Here is a 17,412-nt window from a genome sequence, read left to right on the forward strand (position 1 = left end):
AGAGGCTGATGTTGCTTCGGCTTCCCCCACAGGTACTTCTGCAAAACATAAAGCTCGGATAGCATGCATATTACTTCGGGTTGAGGTTTTGTTTTAAATCAAGGCGCAAACAGCGTGTAGGGACCCACTGTATAACATCATCCCGTTTGATGGCGGCATACCCCCTCCCGTGATGTAGCAGCTCCCAACCTGCTTCCCACTCCGCTGTCCCAGGGAACCGAACCTTGACTGGGGGGCCCACCTCTGGCACCCCTGGACCCCAATGTCGCTCAATTGGGGCACGCTCTTGGTCTCCCCGGGCAAAATGATTTAAAGAATAAAGAGCGCGATGTAAAATGTGAGATTGGTAGTTGACAGGAATTACGTCTGGGAATCCTCCCCCCTCTCCAAGAATCTTAATTCTGTGTTTTAGCGTCTGATTAGCGCGCTCTACAATGGCTTGCCCAGTAGAATTATACGGAATGCCGTGTTTGAGCGTGATACCCCACCGCTGACACCACTGACATGTGGTATGAGCAATAAAACAGGGGCCATTATCAGTTTTGATCTCGACAGGTAGGCCTAGCCAAGCGATTGCAAGATTCCAATGTAGCTGAATGGAGCGTGCTGTTTGTTTCCGATGCGGGGTGGCCACAATCATCATACTGTAAGTGTCCACTGTGACTGCCAGCCATGGCTGAGGTCTGAGCTGAGGACATAGGGTGAAGTCTGATTGCCATATGCCGTTAGGCTTCAGTCCACGGGGGTTGACCCCAGCACTCCATAACGGTGAACGCTGACAGTACGGGCAGGTCGCAATGACCTCTTGAACCTGCGTGAGAGGGATGCCACAGCATTTTGCGAGCGCTCGTGCTCCGATATGCAGAAAGCCATGGAGATCTTTGGCTTCAGATAGTGTCCATGTCTTATTCGCTGCTTTGTCCGCCATCGCATTGCCTTCCGTAATAAACTCAGGCAAATTAGTATGATTTCTTACATATAAAACATAAAACAATGCAGTTCGGATTTGAATTTCTTGTCACAAAGCTCGCAGAAATGCAAAAACACACTGATTACCTGTATGCTCTATAACAGATCTATCCAATTGCTTTACAATGCCAGCTACATATGCTGAATCAGTAACCAAATTAAAGGGAATGGGAAAATTTTGAAATACTTCTAATACAGCTCGTAATTCTACCATCTGAGGTGAACTTTTTTTTTTTTTTTTTTTTTTTACTACCATATGTTCCCACTTGCTGTCAGAATACCAGACAAGGCCCGCCTTGCCCGTGTTCCCAGATCCATCCGTAAAAATGGTAATTCCATCCACAGGAGTGTCTGCGCACCACACTCCTGTGGCAATTGGAAGTTCCGCACTCAATTTTATAACAGGATGGGAGGGCAAGTGGTAAACAACCTGTCCCAAGAAATTCTCCATAGCTGTTTGCAAAGCAAAGCTATTAGCCATACACCACTCAAAATATTGAGTTGCAATAGGAACGGTTAGTGATGCAGGATCTCTGGCCACAAGCTCCCGACATTGCATCCGTCCTTTGATGAATAATCTGTGCCAATAGCTCTGTAACGAATCTGATCATTCTGAATTCCATTGACCAATTATTGCATACAGAACTTGCCTTTCAAACAAGGTGATAATTTGTATTTCCTGATTCAAATCAATACGATGTACAAATTTGGAATGTAGCCTGCTTTCTACTTCTGTAATCAGTTGCTGTACCTCTGCAGTAGTCTGTCGTGGTGCTGTTAAAGTTGTGTCCCCTGCTAACAATTGGAATAGAGACTGCAATTGTGACGACACAAGCCCCAAGTACGGCCGCAGCCATAACTTGAGCCTTATGTTCCACAGTACCCACTTTTGCACATGCCTTTATCATAGCATTCAAATCTGTTTTTCCAGGTAAAGCTTCAATGATCTTTTGACAATCAGCATTAGCATTATCCCTGTTTACCACAGGTCCAAGGCTTGGCAGCCGCAAAGGTTAACCCCGCGTGGAAACACCAGTCCTGCGCTCCCTGCGGTTCAGGCTGCGAGCTGACTGCTTAGGCCTGGAACTGGTTGGGAAGATTCATTTGTGTCAGCACACAGTTCCTCCCCGCGTTCTTTCTACAGTTTCCCTGCACTCTGCAGCTGGTTGTTATCAGCTGACCTTGAGCATTATACTGAGACCTGCACAGCTTCACAAGATGACCCAGCTTCCCACAGCAATGACACATCAAAACAGAGTTATCTCTCCCACTCAGCTTCAACTTCTTAAGGCAGTTTTTCTTAAAGTGACCTTCCTGTTCGCATGTATAACAACGATGAACTACCTTAACTGCCGCCGCAAAAGTTTTTGCTAAATGCTCCATCTGAAATGTGGTGGTTCCTACTTTCCCACAAGCATCCATTAGCTCGGTTAAGGTGGGGCCACGATTTGCCATCCCTGCAACAACTTTCCTGCAGTCCTCATCTGTGTTGTCCCTCGCTAACTGTAGTAACAATGCTTCTTTTACAATTTTCCAATCTAATGGTTGCCAAATATTTCTTCCCTCAGGACCCGCACCCACAATCACTGGATATGCTTGTGGAATTATAACTCCTTCTAATAACGCATCTCGAATGACCCCTTTCCATTTCACTCCTCCCTTACCTCCCCCCCACTTCCCCTGTATACGCGAGCGGACGCTGACCCTCTCCCTCACCTCCCACATTACCAGATAGATGCAAACCTCCCCCCCCGCCCTGATCTAAAGGTGGAGTAGGGAATTGCAAAGGAGGTTGAGGTGGCCCTAATACTTGTCCCGAACACAGAGGGGGGTTTGGGGGAGACATAGTCACGTGTCTCGAGGCGTTGGCTGAACGGTGCTGCTGCAATTCTGTCTTTAATTCTTCCAGTCGTCTACCAAGCTCTGTCATGTCAAGTTCGTGTCCATTTCGTGATGGTAACGGTCCTTTAAGTCCTTGTGACTCTGGTACTGCTGACTCCGTAAATGGCGACTTTGACGGTGGTCGTTTAGCGCCAGAATGTAAACTTTGTTCAACAGACTCAGGAAACGGCGAATCCGGTAAAGGTGGATATGAAGCAGGTTTACCCTCCTTCTTGTCCTCCTGCTCAGCCTCATCCATAGAGAGATCAATGAGAGGAGGGGGTTTCGGAGGGGGTTTCAGCCAAGTCTCCTGTTCAGCATCTGAATCAATTAGTCCAAATCTAGTTCGTGTTTTAGGGCGCACTACCGGTTCTAATGGATCTGTATCTATTTTACTCGCTCCCCACTCCTCAGCTTTTTTTGGAGCCGTCCGTATCGACGGCGATAAAGGAGCTGCCACCGGTACAGCCACCGGGGCCGTGGGAGGTTTTGATCCCGCAAACAGTGAGGGGGTAGTAGGCGTCTGGGGTCCTAAAGCCATAAAAGCTGTATGTGTGACTTCTCTCTCTGCTTTTATTCCTTTTAACGCTTCGCTAACCAGCCTCCATGTAGCAGACAATTTAAAGGCTTCCTTATTACCACTTGACACCGCATCCCAGAGAGAGTCACCAATCTTCTCCCATAAAGGTACTTCAAAGACATCATTAAAGGTTGTAAAATGTCCTTTATCTTTTGCCCAGAACAGTAATTGCTTTAACACAGCTTCATTGTATTTAATTCCTCTCTCAGAGAGTATGTTGGAGGAGTTTCACCACTGCCACTTCTGTCTTGGTCAGGGTAGACCCCATGTAAACACGCCTGAGCCGCATCCCATGTCGCCCGGTCCTCCCGCGCAGCCCGTAGCAGCTGCAAGATAACTCCCCATGTTTTTAATTCTTTGGCAGAACCCACTGCCATAGCTCGCTCAGCGAGCTTCATCCAGCACCACTCCCAGGCGCTCGGCTGTAAACAATCAGCCGGTCCTGCCACCGCCCCCCCCTTTAACGAGACGGTCCACACACTGGGCTACGTCTTTTGATTTCACAGAAATCTTAAATTCCCCGCCCAGTAACGAAATCACCTTTATCAAGGCTTCCATGGTTCGCGAACCCACTCCGACCACCTGCAGTCCACCAGCCCAGCAATCACATCGGGGTCACCATTTGTTGCCGCTTGTCTGCGGCAAGCTCCGTTCGGTTGCTGGCTGGCCTGAGGCTATCCGCACCCCAGGGCCATTGAGCGCAGACACCAATGTGAGGATGCAATAAATGGCGTTTATTTAACTGCACAACAGCCTTATATAGTTGTCTTGTCCCGTACGAACTCGCGCGATACTTGCACATCCTGCTCCTTTCGCCACGCCTACCTTCCGTTACAACCCGAGATTTTCCGGTCGCCGTACCCTAATCTACCTACAAGAGACTGTCTGTCTGTCTGCGTAGAATGGAAGTTTTCTCCTTCAAAAGAACCCAGAATGAGTCTTCTCTGTGTGAGAGTGTTTCTGTGGTAGATTTCAGATACGAGAGCAAGGAAGACCCACTACGTGTGTGAATATAGTACAAGCAAGATGATCAGCAGGGAAACAGATCTACGAAGCTCAGGAGGAGTCAGATGTGCCAGCTTCTGCTCTGTAGTTGCATGCTTTATGCATTACATGCCTGGTCAGCTACCGCTCTATTAATTGGTACATTTCTCTGCATGTGTATGGACACACACACACACCCCACCAAACTTTTCTCCTTTCTCTTCCAGCGTGGTGCAGTGCATCCCTCTTGGGAACCATGTCAGGAGAAATCCAGGCATGAAAAGCCTGCCCAGCAGGGAACGGAGGCACCCCGCTGAGGGACAGGGCACAAAATCCATCCAGGGCCAAAAGACTGATTTTTTCTTGGTTGAGATTCACCCCTTCCTATATAAATGCCTCTGCTCCTACTCTTTTCAGAAGTTCATGCAAACTCCTTCGTTCCTTTTCACTCATTCAGTGGCACACCTTTTCCCTTGTCCTAAAGGACAACTCACAAAATAAAAGCACAATCAGAGTTTCTTCTGGAGAAGGGACCATCTCCTTTCCCCCTCCATCTCCATCTCTGAGACATTTTTTCTCTCCCACCCACCCAGAAAGTACTGACATGCGTGTGTTTCTGTGTGACTGTGTATTACCCATATGTGAAAAGGAAGGCAAAGAAAAAGAAAAAGAAAGATAAAAATACAACAGAATGAAAGCCAGGAAAGAAAAGAAAAAAAAACAACTCAGAAAATGTAGGCACTGGTTTCAGGACTTAGTATATGCTCAGCAACTGTTCTGCTTCTTGAGCTATGGCCCTGTTACATTAATGTAACTGCTTGGCGCAGCTTCCCACTCTTCTAGGACATGCTCATATATTTACATGAACTAAATGCTTTTTACTACAATAACAGCCAATTCAGTGCTTGGATAATAGTGTAGCTTGCTAAATATGTCATTTAGGAACAAAGTATTGGTGACCGGTCACCTGCAAGTGCTCAATTATTTCTGTATCTGGTCTCCAGCAAGGGCCAATAACGGGCTGTGTGCATGTATCCTATTCAATCACTTGTATCACTCAATAACGAAAGATGCCAGAGTTTATAAACACCCCATTCGTAAGACATTTCACTCTGATACACTGGGTCCAGGGTGAGGTGGGCAGGCAAACAGGTGGATCGGGGTTCTTAAATAGCCTGGTGGGTACAGGGGTGGACACCTGCTCCAGCAAAAAGAAATTTTCAGCTCCGGTGTTGTAAGAAAGGTTTGTTTGCATTTCAAGCAAAAGCTGTCTTTTCTCCTGGAAAAAGGAGAAATAGAATAAATCTCAGGGGATTTAAGAGTATGAGGATAAAAATTTTCAGATTGGCTGGAGGACTTCAAAGGAGAGATGGTGAAAATGTTCGAGTGTGATGAGGTGCTGGCTGATGCATGCAGTTTGAGATATGTGGCATATGGACGGACAAGATCCTGCTGATCACGTAGGTGGGAAACCATTGAAAAAGAGCGAGTGTCCTTCCTGATTTTGTTAGTATCTGAAACTTTATTACTTCTTGACTCAGGTACTCTTGTCAGTGTATCTATTCTGAATATTGTAAGCACACACTTTTATGTGTACCTACTCTTCACCTGGCTTGAGTTAAGCAGGATTTCAGGGTCAGCAGACCTATCCACTCAGCTAACAGCAGCTATCTCAGCTGATGTCCTGGGCACTTAGACATATTTTTTAGCTCCCTAGGATATTCTCCAGAACAGCCAAACCTGTACCATTTCAACAGCAGGAGCCAGATGAGCAGGCATCCTCTGGGGTCAGACAAGCCAGTGGAAAACTGGAAGATGCTGGGAATAGACTTGCGTACTGGAGTTTCCCAGTGGGGTTGGGAAAGATCCATGTAATTAGCAAGATTTTCTGAAAACAAATCCCTTTGGATTGAAACCTCCCAACGATGCTGAGCAGGATGTGTGGGTACCAACTTAATTAAAGAAAACCCCTAATGAAGAAATCTGCACCTCCAGCTTTCCAGCTGTGGTGTTTTGTGGTTTTTTTTTCCCTCCAAACTTCCCAGTTGTCCCTCTATGCCCAGTTCGGTGGGGAGCGGAGGGAAAACAGGAAGATCGGAAAAAACACCTCCAGCGAGCCAGGCAGGAGTCGAACCTTCAATCTTCTGATCTGTAGTCAGACGCATTATCCATTGCGCCACTGGCCCCCAGCGGCAAAGGGGGGGGGGGACGGGGGGGGGGACCGGGGGGGACAGGGCGGGTCGTGAGTGAGTCCCGAAGGGGGCGACCCCGACGCCCAACACCGCCCAAACGTGGGGCTGCTGGTCAGGAGCAAAGCCCCACACACCCTTGTCCCCGAGTTTTGGGTCCCCGATGCTGCCTCCGTCCCTAATCTTTGCTCCGCTGTTGCTCTTGACGAGGGGAAAATCAAAACCCTCCAGCAGCGGGTGGAGCTTGTGCAGTGGAAATTCTATTTTCCCACCGGCATCCAGGTCCAAGCTCCTTCGTATCTGATGTTGCTCCACCGCGGTGAAGAGCTTTGCAAGTACAAGCTGGGAACGAGTGGCATCACATCACCTGCTGCAACATCTATGCCGAAAGGAGAAAAAGAAAAACTTCATCATATCATCCAGTTCCCAAATGCTGGGAGTTGTGTCATGCCCCTTTGTTCATAAACTTTGTTCCCCCAAACCCCAGCAGAGCCTGTCTGCTCCCGTGGTGTCTGGAGGAGGAATCCCAGATGCTGGAAGGAGGTGGTGGGATCTGCCTCTGCTTCCACGATGCTGTAGCAGAAGAGCCTTGTAGCCTTCAGCCCACACTTGGTTCTGCCTCTGCAGAAGGACCTCAGAGCAGACAGACAGGGCCTGTAGGGCTGGGACAGGCTGCGTGGTGCAGGGCAGAGCTGATCTGTTCAGAGGGATAAGGGCAGCTCCGGAGGCAGCAAGATAGTATCAGCACCCTGTCTTCCAGGTAACCCCCACTTCACTGTCACACCAATACCTCTCCCATCATGATGTGCCTGACTCACATCTGCACGTTGGTTCCTGCCCCAACCTCTAAGTTACTCTTGGTCCATACCCCATCTTTTCTTCTGCGGCTCAGCTGTCAGTGACAACGCTCTTTGGACTGCCAAGACGGGCTTTGCCTTTGAATCCATACAAAGCACCATGTTGGTGCCTCAGGAAGGAGATCAGTTTCCTGGTGACTGTGATCTTGGTCACTTGGTATGCTCTGCCAAGGCCACAACATCTCAGAACTTGTTTTCCAGTTTTTCGTTGTCAACCAGACGCAAAGTAAGTTTTGCTTTGCCAGGGAGAGCCAGGGAACACCTCTCAGATTTATAACATTTTGGATCCAGTCTCAGGACTTCTTGGTGACACCTGCTGCCTGCTTTTCTGAGCCCTTCGCTGACTTCACGGCAGCCAAACATGTTGGCCCATTGCTGGTAATAACCTGGGTGTCCATGAGCTGCTGGGTTGTTTCCAATGGTAGCCTTTGATTGCTCTTTGATTTCTGGCCTGACACTTGTCCATTCAGGCTTCCACAAACAGGTCTGTACCAGCAAGAGCCTGGCTACTGAAAACAAACTGCATATTTAGCCCTGGCTTCAGTAGGCAAACAAACAAAAAAAAAAAGCTAGCCAGCATTGGACAGTAGGGAGCATGAAAAAAAAAAAAAAAGAACAGCTCTTCATTCCTTAGGAACAGGATGGAATTCACATAACCTGCTGCCAGGGAAAATGCCAGGAGCTGTTGGAGACAGACATTAATCACCGCAACCCTATCTGAACATGCATTGCTGCTGTACCTCCCTCAGCAGTGGTGATTTTGCCAGACTGCTGTGATAAATGATGGCTTTTGGCTTGACTTGCTTGTGAGTGCTCCTTCAAGTCATGGACCGTCTTGTGGGGTACAGAAGGTATTACATTCTGGATAACAATGAGGATCTTGAGGGTGAAGTTCGAAAGGAGGATGAGCCAGTTCAGCAGCTCCTTGCTCCAAAGTAATGAGATCTCACGTCTCCTCCCCTCTTCTCCACTGTGCTCAGCTGCACAATTTGCCTTGTCCCTGCTCTGGTGCTCTGTGGAGACTCCCAACACCTGAGTCAACTTGATAATCCAGCAAAGAAGTGGGTCATTTTCTAAGGGTCGGTGAGGTGAATCAGCTCAGCTGGTGCAAACAAGGTGATGGGGCCTTGCAGCCAGGGCCAGCACAAGGAAGACGAGAGGCACAGGCTTGGCCAGATCAGCTCAGCCGCCTGCAGTTGCTTGTCAAACTGCAGCCTAAAGGAGGTGGGTCGTGCTGAGACAATGAAGCAGAAGATATGGAGTGGGAGCGAGGTGTGAGAAGGGGAGAAGGCATCGAGTGGGTGAGAGGTAGAGCTATTGTCTTCCTCCACAGACACCCCACTGTTGAGCTGGTATTTCCATCCTCTCTTCATTTTCTTTCTTGCTCTCTTTATTTTTTGCAGGTGCTAGGAAAGTGGGCAGTGAAGATGAGGCCAAATTCCTCCTGATTGTCACAGGCCAGTGCAGAAGGGTAAGCACGGAGGGGAGCAGCTCCTTCATAAGCAGACTTGCAAATAGCTCCTCTTTTGCAGATGGGTTTCGTTTTTTTCCCCTGAATTAATCTTGAAAAACCACAAAGTGAATGAAAGGGGGTGAGTGTGCCCAAATGGCTGGTGGGCATACAACAACAGGATGTAATTGCAAACAAGAGTTTGCAGGGGTGGAGGTAGCACCTTTTTCTAGTTGGGCAGCTTGGACTTGCACGTATTCCTGCAGCTGGCACCCAGAGAGATGATCCACCGCACGCTGGGGCCAGGCAGGATAAAGGGCTCCCATGTATTCACTCAGAGATCCCAGGGATGTTACTCTTGCTGCGATGATGGGATGAAGGGTGATGTTAGAAAAAGATGGTTTCTCAGATTTCCATGCACTTCTAACAGAATTGCTCTGAGCAAACAGGGCCACTCAGTTTTGGCTGATGGAGCAAGTACTGCATGCAAGAACAGCTGTTGTGGTGCCCTGCAATTTGGAAAGCAGGTTCCAGTGAGATGGGCCCTGCTCTTAGGCAGGACAGGGCTGCAGCCAAGAATAATGATTTGAGCTGAAACCTTGGTCAAGCAGGGAACCATCCTCATGCCTGGAGGAAGCTGGAGCCAGAGCTGGGAAATCAGGCCAGTGGCCTGAGGAGGGGATGGATATAGGTTAGAGCTGGAAACAAGAAGGGATGATACAAAAGGGTGAGCAGGTAGGGAAGGGTGGGTGCACCTGACTAGGCCAAGCCTACCTTTGGTGGTTGCTCCTAACTTCTTTTGATAGCTCTCCTGGCAGTGAGGCAGGCTACAAATATATGTAGTTTTTTACAAACTGTAAGTTGCTGTAAGTTTGGGCTGATGGGGGGTTCTCTCCTTTCTTCTTGCTCAGTACGTGGTGCAAGAACCGCATGTTTTTTCACCAAACCATAAATCCTCCAACAAACCCCATAGAAGCCCCTGGGATTCAGGTCTTCCTGGTTGCTCCCATCCTTAGAAGACACGTCTTCCCTCCTGGTTATTGTGGGTCCAGCGGGGCCCTGCAGCCGAGGGAGGGTGCATTCAGTAATGCTTTGGATATTATGGAGAACAAGCTGGCAACCCAGAGTGCTTGTAAGGTGCCCCAAGCTCTACGTGGAGATTTACCACATCCTTTGGCAAGGAACAAGTCATTAGTATCCAATTACACTGAAATCATACTTAATTCAAGACAGGTTAAGACAAAAAGCAAATAAAAACATTTACTCACAGCTGCCAAGATAGATAAACTTATAAAAGAGGTAGGTGGAGAAATGAGCGAAAACCAGGCTTCAGTTACAGGCTTTGAAGATTAAATCAGCAAGGCCATTCCCTCATAACCAGGCATTTTGCTGCAGGCTCTCCTGACATAGTGAGGAGCGGAGAGCTATCTTCCTCCGCACCTTACACCCCAGGCTGTGTTGACCAAGAAGTGTTTCCTCATGGGGGAACAAAGTCCCTTTCATGTCTAATTTCCTCCCAAAAGAACCAAAATTCTTCCTTTCCAGGGAGGTCCACCACTTTAGCATGGAGCTCCTCCTATTTCTTCCCTATCCAGGAGACACGCTGGCCCTTCCTCTTGATAAAAATAAGAATTATTTCATTCCTTTAGCATTACCTGGCCAGCTAACAATACCTTGGCTCAAGTGCTAAGCGAGAGTGCTGTTGTGGGAAAAGCACTGGCTCGATGCCTGAACGCCACCATTTTCTTTTTGTCTTTTTTTTTTAAAAAAACCCTTTTTGTTCTGCAATAATGTCAATCTCTCTTCTTTGCCCTACCTTGTCATTCTTATTCTGGTGGGCATACGGCAAAGCATGCGTGCGTAGTCAGCCTTGGTTTGGAAGGAATGTCTCACTTGAAGCTGATGTTGGGATCAGGAGCAAGGGGAGCGGTTTCTGCTCGCTGGAGCGAGGCTGCTCTTTGTTTCACAGGACTTATCTTTTCAAGGAGAGGGTAAGACAGTCCACTCCCTTCATGGTAGAGGATAAAGGAGTTGAAGTTTGATGTGGGAAGGATGAAAAGCAGGTCGCTGTGGTGCTATGAAGTAGAAGAGGAGGTGGGGAAGTTGTGCTGGGCTTGGGGAATCACTTCAAAGGGCATGTTCAATGCAGAGGGCATCCTGGGACTTACTGCTGTGTGCACGGTCTCCTTTCTTACCCTGTTACTGTGTCTTTTCCCCTTCGCATTTTCCATTTGCTTCTGCAAACTTTCTCCTTCCAGTTTTACAAAGTGGCCTCACATTGGGACACTTGGAGATACCCACTCACTTGCTCGCAGCAGTTTCCTCCCTAAACTGTAAGGAAATGGCCCAGGTGCCTTTCTGTCCCCCTGCACAGCTCCTGCAGTGCATGGGGCCACGGGGAGAGTGTGGACACCACCAGCCTGGGGCCAGAGAGCAGAGGCACTTATCTCACTGCTTCTCACACGTGCACTTCTCTCAGAAATGCTCACCAGCTATAAAGTGAGGGAGAGGATGAAAATGGGATCACCAAGATGGAAAAAGGTGAAGCTCCCTGGCCTACATGTTCAAATGCTTTATTTCTCAGTTTCCAGCCTGGTGCAACCTTTGAGGATCAGCGTAAAAAGCATTTCACACAGGAACACTTTAAGAAGTCACCAGAGGAAGGATGGAAGAGTTGTCACCTTCTTCATGTCTGACTGGGTGGCATCTGGCTTGATAAAGAGACGTTTATACTTTCCTGGAAGAGAACGATGGCTCCTGGGAATGAGCAATCAGTCTGGATGCGTTTCAATTAAAGACTGCCAGGAGCCCAAGAAATTGGCTATGAGACCTGACTTATCAGGAGCACCCTAATGAATGCAACCTGAGCCATGATGTGCAGAGGAAGCTTTTAAGGAAGCACTGTACCTTCTCAGGGCAATCACCTGCACACCAGCTGGTGACAGGTGAGAGGTCATGCTGGTTTGGACGGGTAACGGTAGGAGTCTGTTCAGCTTTTTGAAGTATTCCATAAATATCATCTATTTTGGATGAATATCCATGGATTTGTCATAGATAAATTATTTTCTTTGCATTTTTGCTTCATCTCTCCTAGACTGAGTGGGATTTCAGTGTTACTGGTTGCCTGCTGGCAGTGCTTGCTGAAGGTTACTGTGGACTGTTACCCTGTGGCCACCTAACTCATGTCAGGCTCCTGGCATGTTCTCCAGAGCGTCAAAGGATAGCAATAGCCATGCCTGCCCTGTTTTACTCTGATGAGTACCTCTGTTGGAGGTCAAACATGGCAGAGACATCCTCTGCCATTTGGTGTGGAATAGGAGATCGGCCCGGGATTGACTCCTGAGGTTCCTCATGGTGTCTGTTGAGGGTCGGACAAGAAACACAGCAATGAGCAAGAGCCTTCCTCCCCACCCCAAAACCCCCTCTCCTTCGAGCTTGAATTGGAACCAGTGACTAAGGATTACTCTGAAAGCACCACAGCCCTCCACCCTGGCAGCTGAGCTATCAAATGATGAGAGATGAGGTCCTCAGAGTGACTCCCGGCAGGATCCCACAGCGGCCCCAGTCCCAGCTGCATGTTGGCAGGTGGCACACACATGACTCTGGCATATGGGGAACCAAGGCCTAAAAAGCACCTAGAATACAAGTTTCTGCACAAAGCGATGCTGCTGCAAAGCTGTCGCCTCGCTGTGAAGTGCTTCATAGCAATGATTAGGCATGGAAATAGCACCAAGGCCATACTAGGTAGGTAACTGTAAGAGACGTGATTTGTAGTCTACTCATACATGGATCTATTATCACCCCTCTCATGTTTGCATTACAGTCTTTGGGATTATCAGAAGCAGCAGAAACAGACGTGTACTGCTCCAGCTTGTCACCTCCCAAGGTTTCCGTGAAGTAAGATTCCCTGCACACCTCTAACGGGGTGGAGATGAGGGAGATCCAACCCCACGGCATTAGAAAAACAGTGACAGAAGTGACACAAGGAGGCAAAACTCACAACAAGCAGAACCTTCAGAGGACTTTGTAGCACCACCTGTTCTTTCTTGCAGACTACAAGCAGTTGGCCATGTGCTTCACTAGCAGCGCAACTCTAAGTGCTGCAATAACAGAAGTGCACAGGAGTTCTGGTGCCAATCCTGTGCTCTGCTTTGCCACTGCATCCCAGCCCTCCCTCCGCCCCACACATGCCCGTCCTCACCCTCAGCCACCTTCTCCTGATCCAAAGGGTGGCTGTGGCAGGGGCATATGGGATTGGCAGTGCCCTGTTTTCCCAGGTTCTTGACCACATTGGTAGGACAAGGGAGGTCAGGTGTCACCGGCTCACAGCATCACTCCTTCCCTCGCACACAGCGTCAGAGCAGCCTCCCTCCCTGCTGATGGCTGGGTTCACCAGGAGTCACCCTCTGGGCTGGGGACAGGCTATGATTGGCTGGGTGAGGTGGAGGCAGGGGGATAATTTGGGGTGGGGAGGAAGAAAGCCCCAAACTCTTTGTCTTCTCCCCAGATCGTGATATCAGATTACTGTGATGCAGTTTGCTGCCATGAACTATTCGTTCCTGTTGCCCAACCCAGCTGCAGGGGGTTAGGGCTTCACGCCGAGAGATGTGCATCCTCAGGTAGCCCAGGCAAAACACAAATTTTACTGCAAAGCTGCCCCTTATGTGTCAAGGTCAAAGCCTTTGAAAAGGCACCCGAAATTTGATTTTGTTCTGTGGCCAAAGGACTTGCTGTATGCCCCTTCTTCCCTCGCATTCCCTAAACTCAGCCGGAATCAGAAAGGCTGACTCCTGGGGAACAGCCTGATGGGAGAAGGGGATGCAACACCGCATGTGTGGACATGGGCTGACATGCTTGATATGCTTCCCAAAGTGATAATTTGAAAGGATGTTAATCTGATAGACTGCTGCTTGGTACAGTGAACCCGATGTCACAGCGGATGGCATCCCTGATCATAGCTTAAAGTGCATTCATTCAACTCCTGCCCGGCTTGAAAGCACTTCCAGCTGTTGTTCTTGCCAACACCTACCTGCCTCTGTCATGCATTCTGCTCTCCTAAGCTCACGTGAGTCTCACGTGAGGGGTGGGAGAAAGAACTTGGCTGGAAAATGTCCAAAAGGCAAACTTGCTCTTCTAATCTGACTTTCAAAAGAAAAAAGGCATTGGCACTCAGAAATGAACAGTCATGCTGGTTTTGCTATACACCTAAAGAGCATTTACAGGGCAAAGACAGACATGAAAGCAAAACAGAGAGAAGTTTGAAAAACAGCAGGGGAAAAAAGCTCAAGGACAGAGGTACCACCACTACCACCAGTGCTAAACAGATGCTCAACCAGGTCAGGTAATGCCTTGCTGTCTGAAAACCTTCCTGTCCCCACACCCAATATTTTTGTTTAGCTGTAACATCGTAATGTTCGATCCTCTATCTTCCAGCACTGAATTTCTGTTCTGTCTTGGAGGAATGACCCTCAAGATGGGGATGGATGAAAACATAACCTAGACCAGCCTAGGGAGCTGGGACAGAGTCTCAGCAGGTCTCTGACATGGGGTAAAGTCATGTGCTGAGTATAACCTTAAAACCAGTCTCTCCTTTGAACTACAGACCACAGCATTGTCCTGGAGAAAAAAATACCCGCACTTCTCTGCTCTGCCAGCTGAGCTATGGAGGGAACATACTGAAATAGCATCAAGAGTGGCTTATGTTGAGTGGACCAAGGCTGGGGAGAAACGTGACACTGGGGCAGGGCTGTATCTCTGCAAAGTGATGAGCTGACGCCAGCTGGGAAGCCTGAGCTGGGTCTGTGCTGCAAAACGCAAGTTGCTTCTCTGTTCAATATTACTCTCCTAATGACAGAGCTGGGGGTTGCGGCAGTGGGGTTTAAAGGGAGCACTATGGGCTGCTAAGGCCAGAGCAAAAAGGAAATCTGTTCCCTGATCAAAATTCCTACTGTTAAGACCCTGCAATCACTTTTCCTTAAATTCTGGTATGCTCGGGAGGCCCCCTAGCACTGCCACCACAGTGTCACCTGTGTCCAGCCCCGCTGTCACAGCGCTGGCTCCTCTGCTGCTAACCCAGTGTTAAATACCCGTGTTATTCCATAAAATGCAGGAACTCACATAGGAGCCATCATTCCTCCCTCTCTGCTAGCAGGGGAGAGGTTCAGTGATGATTTACAAACAGGCTCCCATGGGATGCTGTGACAGCAAAGGAGAGAAAAGGGTCAGGGCAGTATTTGAAAAGCAAAGGACTGTACTACGACAGTATAGCACTTGGTTGTTTACTCTCCAAGAGGAAGCAGGACTCTCCCACTTTTCTAAATCTGGCTTGTTTTATTTATATCCCTTCTTCCTTCATGTCTCATTCTCATTGCAGGGCATATTTGGGGATGTGGAAAAGCAAGCCTGTGCCTGTTATCTGTGAAACTCACCCCTAGCCCTGGAGAGGACCTATTTTTAGGTAGGCAGTAGTGCAGGGCTATTTCTTCCCCACATGCAGTACTTCCTCCATGCAGTACTTTGGACACACTTTTATGACTTGCGTATGAAGTATAGATCTCCTTCTAGCAGTAATGTGTTGAGGGGATGAGGGTTTGGGAACCTCTGGGCTTGTAAAGTTCTGTACGGCTCAGGGAGATGGTGAACCGCTAATCTCATGTATTTTATTCCACGGCACCCTGATTTTGAGGCTTTTGAGAATACAGATGCTTGCAGAGAAGGTTATCTTCCTGGACTGCATCAAAAGAAGTGTGGCCAGCAGGTCAAGGGAGGTGATTCTACCCCTTTACTCCGCTCTCGTGAGACCCCACCTGGAGTACTGTGTTCAGCTCTGGGGCCCCTAACATAAGAAGGACGTGGAGCTGTTGGAGTGAGTCCAGAGGAGGGCCATGAAGATGATCAGAGGGCTGGAGCACCTCTCCTATGAAGACAGGCTGAGAGAGTTGGAGCTCTTCAGCCTGGAGAAGAGAAGGCTCCTGGCAGACCTTCTAGCAGCCTTCCAGTACCTGAAGGGGGCCTACAGGAAAGTGGGAGAGGGACTTTTGACAAGGGCATGTAGTGATAGGACAAGGAGGAATGGTTTTAAACTGAAAGAGGGTAGATTTAGATTAGCTATTAGGAAGAAATTCTTTCCTGTGAGGGTGGTGAGACACTGGAACAGGTTGCCCAGAGAAGCTGTGGCTGCCCCCTCCCTGGCAGTGTTCAAGGCCAGGCTGGATGAGGCTTTGAGCAACCTGGTCTAGTGGAAGGTGTCCCTGCCTGTGGCAGGGGGGTTGGAACTAGATGACCTTTAAGGTCCCTTCCAACCGAAACCATTCTATGATTCTATGATTTTATGATAAACACCTTGTCTTAATCACTGTTCACGGTTGCCCTGCCTCCCTGAAGAGTATGGTCCAGCCACCACTTGCCCTGATCTCGAGGACTGTGAGGAAACCAGGACTTTCTGTTGGGAGGACTTTCTGTTTCCCTGTGGCCCCTAAAACCAAGTGACACTCAGGTCCACACTGGCCTGCTGGCATTGCTGGAGGGCAGCAGGAAGCCACAGGACCCTCCTTCTCTCAGGCAGGCAGCTGGGAGCAGTGACACCATGGCTTGGTGTCCCACCGGTGGCAGAGCCACGGCACGCAGGGGTGACTCCCTGATGGAGTTCGTCCATGGACTCTCCCCATTTCAGGGTCTCCTAATGCAAATCGCTGAAGTTTGTCTCCTATAATTTATGTTGGCACTGCTGATGAATCAGGAACAGAAATTATAATCTAGTTCATCTGCCCTTTTATCCCATGTTTCTCTCTGCTGCAAACCATGGAAGCTCCTTGAGCAGAGGTAAGCCCAGAGAAGGCTGCTTTAGAGCTCAGTTCAGCTCAGGTCAGTGTCTATCCCCTATTCAAAAGAAAAGGCCAGACATCATCCCTCTGACTGGTGTAGCTTGTCCCTGAAATCCTGTGCTCCTGCACATTTGATGTGCTCCCAGTGACTCGCCCTTAGACATGCTTTGAACTCACCCCTGCTGCTGTGACTTCATATGCACAAAAGGACATTTTGGAAGATGTTGTTATCTCCTGTGCTGGTCCTTGTTTTCCTGGAGATCTGAAACCATCTCTCACGTTATTTTTAGAAGGTCTCCAAATACGGACCGCATATGGCCTATCATCACATATTATGAGTTACACAAAGACAAATATATGTGTCGAGTGGAAAAATGTTAGTCTCAAAAGGCAACTGTTTTTGAAAGCACTTGTCTCTGTTGCAAAGGCTCTCTTTGGCTGCATAAATTGGGTCACGTACAAAGGTAGTTTTGGTATTTATCGTGGGATGTTTAGTGATCACAATAACATCATGAAATGCAAGATACCATTTGCAGTTTGCACTTGTATAGGTAGGAGGGCTTCATCTTACAGCTGGATCATCTGCTTAGTAAGTTGTTGCAAAAGTAAGTGAAATTTGAGTTTCTGCAACATGCCAGCTGTAGGTGGGAATGCTGGTGCTCACCATCCACTGCTGGGG

At 48.5% G+C, this 17,412-nt stretch overlaps 1 non-coding gene across 1 annotated transcript; it reads right to left on the bottom strand.

Moving 5' to 3' along the window:
• Positions 1-6,527: 6,527 nt before the first annotated feature.
• TRNAC-ACA (transfer RNA cysteine (anticodon ACA)) lies at positions 6,528-6,600 on the bottom strand. The gene has a single exon. It is a non-coding gene; the product is annotated as a tRNA-Cys (tRNA).
• Between the last annotated feature and the right edge of the window lie 10,812 nt (positions 6,601-17,412).

This window comes from Nyctibius grandis, chromosome 3 (assembly GCF_013368605.1).
Source record: "Nyctibius grandis isolate bNycGra1 chromosome 3, bNycGra1.pri, whole genome shotgun sequence".
NCBI classification, from domain to species: domain Eukaryota; kingdom Metazoa; phylum Chordata; class Aves; order Nyctibiiformes; family Nyctibiidae; genus Nyctibius; species Nyctibius grandis.